The sequence below is a fragment of the Erinaceus europaeus genome, chromosome 11 (assembly GCF_950295315.1).
Source record: "Erinaceus europaeus chromosome 11, mEriEur2.1, whole genome shotgun sequence".
NCBI classification, from domain to species: domain Eukaryota; kingdom Metazoa; phylum Chordata; class Mammalia; order Eulipotyphla; family Erinaceidae; genus Erinaceus; species Erinaceus europaeus.
This window is the reverse complement of record NC_080172.1, coordinates 103,417,961-103,428,247: the sequence shown is the minus strand read 5'-3', so window position 1 is coordinate 103,428,247 and position 10,287 is coordinate 103,417,961.

The window sequence follows — 10,287 nt, the reverse complement described above, 5'->3', positions numbered from 1 at the left end:
TGAAGTCTACCATATGCTAATTAAGTTTATATCCCCACAACCACAACTCCCTCCCTATTACTGGCACAAATCAAGACAACATTGTGATATCACCTCACACATGTGAGAATGGCCCAGATAAACAAGAACAGAAACAATACATACTGGTGAGGAAGTGGGGGAAGAAAAGTTATATTCTTACACTGCTGGTGTGAATGTTAATTGGTACAATCCTCTGGTAAACTGTGTAGGCATCATTCAAAATCTTTTTTTGATGCATAGCTCTGAGTTTATATTCCTTCAGTCTTAGCACTTAAGACTTTAAATTGCAGAAGCCAGACCTTCTACCTTCTGCAACCCACAATGACCCTGGGTCCATGCTCCCAGAGGGATAGAGAATGGGAAAGCTATCATGGGGGTGTGGTGGTTATAGAGATTGGGTGGTGGGAATTGTGTGGAGTTGTACCCCTCCTACCCTATGGTTTTGTTAATTAATCCTTTCTTAAATAAAATTTTAAAAAAGACTTTAAATTGGTAATCAGATTGAATTTTAACAGTGGGCTCAAATTGTTAATACATTTCTAATAATGACTTGTTCTTTGAAATATTAAATCATTTATAAACTTAGGCTAAGGAGAACAGAAGCAACTGGTGGTGTCACTTTATAAGATACAGATACATATAAATAGCATTAAAGAACATAAATTATGGTGAGGTCTTATATGATACAGCAAATCCTAACAATGGGGTTTTCAAAATTAACCCAAATGTCAAATGATTTGGTTACAAAGCAATAACTGTCTATTGCTTTCTTAAATCCTTTAAAAAAATCCAGCATAAAACTTCCCCATTCTCTACGAAACCCATATTTCTCCAAGTCCCAGAACCTCTGGGGTGGGGCTCCCTATCCTACAAGCTTCTCTCAATTCATACCAATCGATACTGCATCTGCTGATGCCAACCTAAGCAATGCAACCAGTACCACCTCCACATGTTTCATTTTGGACTGTGTCCAGAAACGTTAGGTGTGGAATGTCAACCATCTACTTTCATTACCCTGGTGAGACCTTTCCTAGTTCATAGGACTCATTAATTCCAGTTAGGGTGGTGCACTTCCTAATAAAGCCTTAAAATCTAGATATAGACCTGGGCCCATGAGATAGGGCATATGTACACATGTATCCATAAGTTAGGGGAAGATATTTACCTTAAAGCAAAAGTGCACAAAAGTTTGCAGTGAGTCAATAAATGCAGCGAGCAAGTAGAAAGACCTAAAAAAGGGACCATGAAGTACCTAATCAGATAGGTTCTACTTAGATCTAGATACCTTCCTTACCTACTTCTTATTTCAGTTCCCTCAGTCACTCCAAAGCTAACCTTGTCAGACAAAGTAAGGACTACAAAAGCTGGATAAGAGCACGGACCAGTGTACTTTAATGATGATTCTTTGCTCACTACCAGACCACGCCATCAGGGAATCCTGGGATTCTCAAACAGACATGATGGGTGTAGACCTCTAACAGATCTCCCTCTCCACTATCACTGGTCATTGCCATCAGGAACAACATAATGGACCCCTTTGTGGACCCCTGTAGAATTTTGTCCTCAGTGTGGATCAACAATGGTAGGAACCATTCCATTCTCCGAAGGGAGGTTGGGCAACATACTCTACCACTCGAGGAAGATGGGTCCTGAAATTAGTGCAGCCTGTAATGTTCCTAGCCATGACCATGGAATGTGAGCTCAGACCTAGAGGGATGCAGAGGTTACATAGGTTACTGTGCTGAATATGGACCCCATATCAAATTGATGGGGTTTATAGTTGACGATATTTATGTACATTTCCCATATTTGGGAGCTACTCTCTTCCCTGATCCAACTTTCTAGTCCTTTTTATATGACACCATCTCCCCAGACAAAAATTTGAGTTCACCTGCATACTAGATCTCAGGATCAGGAAAAATACTAGTGTTCATGGGCCCCTTGGAATATACCTAACATGGACCTACTAGCTTTTTCCAAAATAGAGACCCCAAATCTTCATCTGCAACTAGGGCCCCAGCTGATGGCATGGCCTGATAGTGATAATAACTTCTTTATTTTAAGAAGAGATTTTTTAGTTCATTTATTGGATAGAGAGAGAGAGAAATAAAGAAGGAAAATGGATATATAGAGAGAAAATGAGACATCTGTAGCACTGCTTTATCACTCATTAAGCATTCCCCTTGCAGGTGGGGACCAAGGACTTGAACCTAGGTCCTAGTGCATTGTAACAAGAGTGCTTTATTACATGTGCCATCACCTGGCCCCTTGACTATCTTTTTTTTTTACTAGAAGCAAAGACCACAGATTTTCTACACTTTCGTCCAGCTAGTACAATTTCATAAGTATGAATATTCTTAATACGTCTATACCCATATATAAATTGCTTCCCCACTGAACATGGGCATTGGCAGGCTGATTCATACTCCCAGCCTGTCTCTCTCTTTCTTGTGAAGCTTTCCCCCTATAGGTGGAGACTGGGGGCTCAAACCTGGGTCCTCGAGCATTGTAACGTGTGTGCTCAACCAAGTGCACCACCACCCAGCCTCACATGGGTGTAATTTCTCATCTCTCCATGACAGGTGTTATATTACTTCCACCACTAACACAGTTCTCCCTCCACCATTGTGCACTAGGTTTCCAACACCCTCACAATGCTCTCTCCTTTCTACATCACTGACCCACCCCCCAGAGTTCTTGAATTTACTACACTAGACTCAACCTAGTCCAAGATTCCCTCTGTGTTTCCTCCTTCCTCCCTGTTTCTTAAGTTGTAGCTTAAGTGAGATCATTTATTAGTTGTCCTTCTTCTGACTTATTTCACTTAACATGATATCTTCAAGCTCCACCCAGTGGCAAAGGAGAAGATTCTATCAGTTCTTATAAATGAGGCAGATTGATTGCATATAGGTGTTGTGTGTGTGTGTGTGTTATGTACAAAACAAGCAATCATCTGTCTTTGAGGATCCAGACTGCATCCTGGTTTGGACTATTATAAATCTTAGTTCTATGAACACTGATGCACATGAGTCTCATCCAGACACTGTGTGTGTGGTACTTCCCAATCCTATGAGTTCCCGATTTCCTGATACCTGTTAAGCATCAAGAATCAGTAAAGGAGAGGCATAGAGGTGGGTGCTGGCATACATTATCATGCCTGAGGACTCTTCCTGATCCCCACCAGCAGGCAAGAGGCTTTATGGGTAGTGAAGCATGTCTGCAGTTGTTTTTCTTTCTCTTTTCCTTTCTATCTCCACCTCCTCTCTCAAATTCCATCTGTCTTATCAATGAAAGAAGGAGAGAGATAAAGAAAAAAATAAAAGAGAAATAAATAGAGGCAGGAAGAAAGAGAAGGAAAAATGGTCAGTGAGGGAAGTTGATTTGTCATGTATGCACTGAACCTCAGTGATAACCCTGGTAGAAAAAAAGAATCAGTAAGAGGATCTTTAGTTGATCACAAAGCACAGTGGACCATGACAGAGGGAGAGGGGAAATGCAAGGGAAAGGGAAAGTCTCCAAGCATTGATCTTTGCTTATATTAAGAGAAAAACAACTTTTTTCTCCAAGATCTGAGAGTGGAAGTCATACCTTAATTTTCTATCACAGTAAAATACACAACATAAACACACAGCAAAAATGTAATCTGCTGAGTAAATGTATATGTAAAGGAACATTTGGACACATGAAGGAAGGTCTTATTATGAAAAGTGATATTGGGAGAACATCCAGGAAATTAGTAGGATGAGACTATAGCTAGAGAGAATGATGTCATAAGTAGGTCTTAGATACGGATGCTGCAGAAATGAATAAATTCTATGTACTATGATTAGTGAGGACAATTATTGATTTAGAATAAATTTATATGACAAATATCTCTCTGTGTATTAATAGATGAATTTGTTGGACAAATAGTAGCAGGAGAAGAGGGGGTAATGAAGAATGCAGATGGTGTGAAATAGTTGTTAACTCATTCAACAGAAACATTTTGGATATCTAATATACTGCAAATATCAGAGTCCCACATCTGGGAAATGATAACAGGCAAAATAAATGTGGATTTTGTACCATATACTAGAGAAAACTGATACAAATTATGAATACGTGTGTGACATAGGGAAAACATAGTGTCATTAGGAAAAAAAAATTTGGTGAAATCTTCTCTAGGTAATAGGCTAATGAGGCTGAAAGAAAGGAAAGGTATGAGGCAGGCATAGGGAATTCAGAATTCTTTATATTTATCCAGACCTTATTTAAAAGATATTATATTTGCAAGTTGAAAACAAGCGGCAATAATTTATACCTTACTGTGTATATAGACATACTTAATGTATACAAGCATACAAGTATGTGTACTAATGTATAATTAAACATATAAATGTATATTGTATGCATATATGTTCTCATTTATATATGGGTATAGACGTATTAAGAATATTCATACTTATGAAATTGTACTAGCTGGATGAAAGTCTAGAAAATCTGTGGTCTTTGCTTATAGTGAAAAAAAAAAACATAGTCAAGGGGCCAGGTGATGGCACATGTAATAGAGCACTCTTGTTACAATGCACTAGGACCTAGGTTCAAGTCTTTGGTCCCCACCTGCAAGGGGAATGCTTAATAAGTGATAAAGCAGTGCGGCAGGTGTCTCATTTTCTCTCTATATACCCATTTTCTTTCTTTATTTCTCTCTCTCTCTCTCTATCCAATAAATGAACTAAAAAATCTCTTCTTCTTAAAATGAAGAAGTTATTATCACTGTCAGGCCATACCATCAGCTGGGGCCCTAGTTGGGGAGTCCTGAGATTCCCAAATGGACATGATGGGCCCAGACCGCAAATAAATCCCTCTCTCTATTGTTACCGGTCATCTCTTTTAGGAACAACAAAATAGACCCCTTTGTGGGCCCCCATAGAACCTTGCCCTCAATGTGAATCAGCAACAGTAGAAGAATGTTCCATCCTCCAAAGGGAGGCTGGTCAACATACTCTATATCCCACCTGAGGAAGATGGATCCTGAAATTGGGGTAGCTTGGAAAGTTCCTATTCATGACCACATAATGTGAGCTTAGATAAGAGATGCAGAGGTTACATAGGCTTCTAAGCTGAATATGGGCCCCAGATCATATCAAATTGATGGGGTTTATAATCAACAATATTTATACACGTTTCCCATATTTGGGAGCTACTCTCTTCCCTGATGCAACTTTCTGGTCCTCTTTCCAGCCATGACACCATCTACCCAGACAATAACTTGGAACCATCTGCATATCAGATGTCAGGCTCAAGAAAAACAAACAAACAAACAAACAAACAAACACCAGTATAGTCATGGACCCTTTGGAACATAACTACAATATGCCTACTATCTACAAGCGAAGACCCCCCAACTCTTTATCTGAACTATTCCAGCCTTTAGGTTCATGATCGGTCAACAATTTGTTTGGCTTTTTATATTAACTCTTCTTTCAACCACCAAGTTCCAGATGCTAACATGAGAGCAACCAGACTTCCCTGGGCCGAAGACCCCACCAATGTGTCCTGGAGCTCTGCTTCCCCAGAGCCCTGCCCCACTAGGGAAAGAGAGAGACAAGCTGGGAGTATGGATCGACCTATCAATACCCATGTTCAGCGGGGAAGCAATTACAGAAGCCAGACCTCCCACCTTCTGCACCCCATAATGACCCTGGGTCCATACTCCTGGAGGGATAGAGACTAGGAAAACTACCAGGAGCTGGGGATGGGATATGGAATTCTGGTAGTGGGAATTGTGTGGAGTTGTACCCCTCTTATCCTATGGTTTTTGCCAGTGTTCCTTTTTATAAATAAAACTAAATAAATAAGATATCAAAGAGAGGAAGACAAATGTGAAGGATGGAGGAAAGAGAATAGAGTACACTCAGAAAAATGAGATTTACTGATGCTTTTAGTTGGAATATTTGTTTTCACCTCTTGTAAGTCCCCACCTTCGATCATGATGATATGCTGAAGAAGACATTGACCGTCTTTCTCATAGAGCTAAACACATCTGGCCCATTCAAGATTAAAAGAAATGAAAAGATGATCAGGTCAGAACTGTAGATTCTTCAAGCACAGTTGTTGTTCTATATCAACAAGATAATTTGTGGAAATTTGTGAGGATGTGCTTTGTGTTGAGAAACAGTCTGACATCCTGTTTTAAAATGAGAAACAAGAATTATTACTTTAATTGTTTGCTTTTGTTAAGATTATCACTTTAAAACTCACTTCCAAATCATATACATACCAACAGTTATACAAGGAAGTGAATTTTCAGAAACGAAATTACAGATCCATTAAACTTTCAGAAATACTTACTGTTTGTTAAAAGATCTTTTTGGAAGCCTTACTTTTACAGGTGAGAGAGAGACTTTAATGACTCCTATTGTCAGAAACAGAAAGTAGAAAGACGGAAACTTGGGACACACGCCATAGTGATGTAATAAGAGAAGACTCAGGTGTAAAATAATTGGAGGAACAACATTAAAGTTTTAGGAATTCTAATCTTAGACAACAGTTCTGTGGTGGGAGGGAGAATTTAGTCAATGTAGGTCTGACCAGGTTGTTCTCTAAAGAAAATGGAGGAAGAAGAGAGATTAAGATAGTAATATTTATGGCAATCTAATAAAGACTTCCCTGGGGATTATCGTAAAGAAATAAAAGAGACTTATACAATCAGATAATTTTTCACATAGTCCAGCCAAAAAGTCCATTCCTCACAAATATCCCCAAACTAACCCTAACAGGCTTCTTTAATTTCAATCACCCAAAACTTCCTGTCCAACTTCTCTGAACACTGAACACTCACTAATGTCTCTCTACAGCTGTGGTCTTCCATCTGACAGATATTTATGTCACTCACATGTGTAATTTGATATCTTGCTTCTACATGTACCTGTGAGCTCATCAAGTGCAAGTGCTGGACTCCATGCTCCTTTTATAATACTCTTTTGGAAACTGCTTTCCAAATGTGACTCAGTTTTAGAATGCTTTTAAACTTACCTTACAATGATTAAGGAATCATTGGTCCAGTCTGAGCAATCTAACAGGCTCTTACTTACAAATAGCATAGTAGAAGGTAGGCTTCTAAAATATCAATAAAATGTATTTAAAGCATTGTCATAGAGAATTTCTATATTACTATGAGAAATCTAAGATGAATTTGTTCAGTTTATGTTACTGCTTATATCTTCCAGTCCATGAACAGGGCATGTTCTTCCATTTCTTTTGTGTCATCTTCTATTTCTTTTAACAGTGTCTTATAGTTTTCATTGAAAAGGTCCTTTATCGCATTTGTTAGCTGATTTATTCCTAGGTATTTTATCTTTCTAGGTTTGATTGTTAATGGGATTGCTTCTTTCACTTCCCTTTCCTCTGGCCCATCTTTTGTATAAAGAAATGTCAGAGATTTATGATTATTGATTTTGTAACCTGCTGATTTACTAAATTTATTGATAATTTCTAGTAGCTTTTTAGTAGAGTTTTTGGGATCCTCTAGGTAAAACAACATATCACCTGTAAATAATGACAATTAAACTTTATGCTTTACAACTGTTTTATATATTTGGGTACACCTGTGTTTGGGGCATATATATTTATAATGATTACATTTTCTTGTTGGATTAATCCTTTGATGATTATCAGTGCCCCGTCTCTGTGTGTCTTGGGTTACTTTATTTACATGAAAGTATTTTATCTGAGAACAGAATAGCTGTCCCTGCCCTTTTATCTGAATTATTAGCTTGGGGAAACTTGCTCCAACCTATTACATTAAGCTTCGTTTGTCTTTTCTCTCGATGTGTGTTTTCTGAAAACATATGAAGAGAGATCCTGTTCTTTAATTCATTTAGCTATTCTGACTCTTTTGATAGGTGGGTTTAGGCCATTCATATTTAGGGTGACCATGATAGATGTGGTTTACTAACATCCATCATTTTTGTTTTGAGTTTGTTTTAAATTGTTGATTATTTGTTTTAATATTTCTTAAACTTTATTTCCTTATAATTGCATAGAGACAGAGAGAAATAGGGAGAGAGAGGGTGAGGGAGAGAGAGAGAGAGAGACCTGCAGCTCTTGCTTCACCACTCGTGAAGCGTTCCCCCTGCAGGTGGGGACAAGGGGCTTGAACCTGGGTCCTGTGCACTGTAATGTGTGCACTTAACCAGGTGCGCCACCACCTGGCCCCTTAAATTGGTGATTCTTTGCTCACTTTTTCTTTCTGTCATTGTGAGACCAAGCCTAAGGGGTTTGCCGGCCACTGCTGTGTTCAGAGAAGCTGGGCTTAATTTACTGTTTAGGCACACCAGCTGTTGCAAATTTCCATTAGGCATGTCTACCTTAGTTCGGCGATGGAACAGATTGATTTTTGTCAGAAATATCCTGTGCCCTTGTTCAGTAGGCTAACTCCTCTGAGAGAACATGAATTTATTTATATATTTTAAATATTTATTTATTTATTTATTTTCCCCTTTGTTGCCCTTCTTGTTTTTTATTGCTGTAGTTATTATTGCTGTTGTTGTTGTCATCGTTGTTGGATAGGACAGAGAGAAAAGGAGAGAGGAGGGGAAGACAAAGAAGGGGAGAGAAAGACACCTACAGACCTGCTTCACCGCTTGTGAAACAACTCCCCTGCAGGTGGGCAGCCGGGGGCTCGAATCTGGATACTTAAGCCGGTCCTTGCGCTCCGCGCCATGTGCCCTTAACCCACTGCGCTACCACTTGACTCTGGAATTTAAAGCTCACAGATAGCCCGTCTCTCATAGCCAGCACTCCTTGGCTGCGCAGAGAGGGAACATGGCACTCTGCTCTGCAGGAGCTCTTTACCTCTGTACGTTTGATTTCAATTTCTCACCCCTTCTTACCCCAGCCAAGCGCATGAACATCCACCCACCTGAGGCTGAAGTGCTTCTGGGGATGTTTCAGTTGTAGTTGGTGAAGTTTGTTAAGGTCAACAGTTGCAGATATATGTTGTTTGGGGGTAGAATCTATTCTGTTCACCTTTCTTCACCTCTATGGCCAGGGCTCTCGGAAGTCCGAATGCTTCTGCTTTTCTAAGAGCATTAGAAAAATGTATGACAGGAGTTATTTTAAAATCCTATGAAGGCACTGTATATTGACAAAAATTCTCCCCTTGACTGATATTATGAGTAGTTATAATGTCATTATACTTCAAGAAAAATCTTCTATACAGTTATACATATATGTATCAGTATATAGACATGAGTAGAACACATAAAAACTGATTGACCCCATGAAAAACTGAACAGTCATCTACTTGGCCCTCCCCACATCTTTGCACTATTCTGTCTACTTCTTATTTTCCCACCTACATCATGCTTCTGTTATTGAAATCACAGTCTGTTAATAATGGGACTGTATTTTTCTGCCAACTTGTGTCTAGATGCTGTATTTATATGTAAGCTCCATTTGTTCTAACAGTATTTAATAAACACTGAATATGAATTTCATACTAGTGAATTCATGTAGCTTACATATTTATTTTTCATTTATATCAGACACATGCCATAGTAGTGTTCCATAAACAATGAGCAAATCAATAAATGAATGAATTTTCAGTATGTTTTTTTCTTATATAAGAAATATAAGATTTAATTAGTTATGATTATTCATAAGGAGAGAGTTCTGTGTACTTTGAGTAAGGAGAGTGGGTGCTTGGGAATTCAAATTTTTCAAAGTTTAATGCCAAAATTAGATTAATTATGCAAAATCTTACAGGGTACTTTTATGGAACAAAATAGGGAATAAAGGACACAAAAACTGGAAAATGTGTTATATCAACATGTTGGTTTCATTATGAAAGAGTAGGCAGAGGAAGGCTAGGAACAAGCATTTGAGATAGGAAACGGTATGCAGGAAGTTCAACAGAGCTAGATTGGTTTGAGCTTGTACTGGCATCTCCGTCACTTTGTCACTGGCTGTGATTAGCCTGAAGAAAGTATGGCCTCAGAGCACTGGTGACAGCAGACTGGTCAATATTGTGTCTTGATTAAAGTTGTATTCTCATGTTTGTTACAGGCGGTTCATAGATGAGCACATACTTAGTAAAATACATTTCTGAATAACCTGAACTGGTTACTTAACAAATGGCTTACACTGTGTCTTTGTTTTTAGTCTTGAAGACTTTGTCTGGCTTTCCTGACTATGCAGTTCCACAGTTCCAGAAAATTTATTTGTTTGTATGTTTATTTATTTATTTTTTTTTTTTCTGGAAAGACAGAGAGAGCACCACTG